The sequence below is a fragment of the Arachis ipaensis genome, chromosome B08 (assembly GCF_000816755.2).
Source record: "Arachis ipaensis cultivar K30076 chromosome B08, Araip1.1, whole genome shotgun sequence".
NCBI lineage: Eukaryota > Viridiplantae > Streptophyta > Magnoliopsida > Fabales > Fabaceae > Arachis > Arachis ipaensis.
Window position 1 is genome coordinate 1,390,836 of NC_029792.2, and position 1,611 is coordinate 1,392,446.

Sequence of the window (1,611 nt, forward strand, 5' to 3'; positions counted from 1 at the left end):
AGCCAAGTTTCTTTTATTATTATTATTCACACACAATTTTCCACCAACTACATATATATGTCATAGAGCCATAGCCATCATTATAATTAAGTAACTATTCATATAAAATGTTAATATATAGAATACTTTTATGTAAAACTGATAGGTGAAATTTATTAATTTAATATGTTTGGCTAAATTATTTAAGATGATATATTTTTTTCATTTCAGTCTTAGTTGGGATTTGATCTTGGTGCAGTTTTCTAAGAGACAACCTAATTGTCATCTGATCTAAGTCTCAACCAGTCAACCGTAAGATAATATATTTTTATATTTTAAAAACAAGTTAGTAGACACCAATAAATAAATAAAAACAGGTTGGTTCGGCCGTAGAGTAAAGCCCATCACAGAAATCAAGTGCTTTTTAAGCCCATGTTTTTTTTCCTTTTTGAAAAAAGTTTTCAAATGATAACACAAGGCCTAGTCTAGTGATAATGATTTTTGCCTTTGCAATATGTGCACTTGGGTTCGAAACTTACCTAAGACCAATGGTGGATGAAAATCTTTAGTATTGGGTATATGACATATATAAATTAGAATAATTTATGAAAATTTAATTTATTTTTATTTTTTTTATTTAAAAAATTTGTGATAAAAAATATAATTATGAAAAATTAATAAAAATAATAAAAATAATAAAAAATAAATTTTATCTTTTGTTAGTGTCTTTGTGTTTTTTCTGTCAGAATAGATACAAAATACACTACGTTCTGAACATATTGTTTCTGTTTATGTCTCTATAAACAAACGCAGTCTTAAAGATTATCTAACCCATTTTCTGACCAAACAAAAAATGATTAGATAATTGACATTTTATTTTTTTTTACAGCATTAAATATTATAACCTTACCTTGTATGCAATTGTAAAAATATAAAAAAAAAAAATTGTATATAAAAGATGATACAAACATCACCCATCCTTCCAAGTTCCAAATTGTGCCTTGTCAGTGTTGATTTACACTATTTGGGATTTTTTATAGTCATGCTTTCTCATCATATTTGGCATCATGAATTAAACTCAATTTTGTAGAGCTGCATCTATTGAATATATTTGAATATATACAAAATCACTAACGAAGGCTTCAAAAGTGGTTACACTATAGAAATATATAAAATCACAAACAAAATCCATTTCAAAATTAATTTTTCTTTTAACATAAATAATATACACTAGTACACCTTGAATATGAGAAAGAACAGAACACATACTAAGAAATCATCAACTCCAAAGCTTAACTATCTTCAAATGAAGATACAAGTGGAAAATTACAAGTGCTCCATTGTTTTGCTAATAATTGGCATTACAAACATTCCAAATGGCATTTTTCTAAAATATGCCCAAGTGATTACAAGAAGCATTTGCTTCGCCTCAGAAATAAACTAAGTAACCAAAGCAAGTGAAACAATGAAGAGAACCAAAATTAAAATGTCAAAACCGGAATAAGAAAAAAAAATATTAAAATTGAAACAGAGAATGAAATGAAATCAACTATTTAATTGGTGTGACTAACGCTTCTGCTCCATCTTTGATTTATGCAAGAAAAAAGGAAAAGAAAGAATCAAAATAAATCT

The 1,611-nt window shown here is 26.4% G+C and overlaps 1 protein-coding gene across 1 annotated transcript in view; it reads right to left on the reverse strand.

Moving 5' to 3' along the window:
• Positions 1,246-1,611, reverse strand: part of LOC107613573 (5'-nucleotidase SurE) — a gene marked incomplete in the record, with an annotated part of 3,127 nt that continues 2,761 nt past the window's right edge. The window contains 1 exon segment of the mRNA XM_016315645.2: positions 1,246-1,601.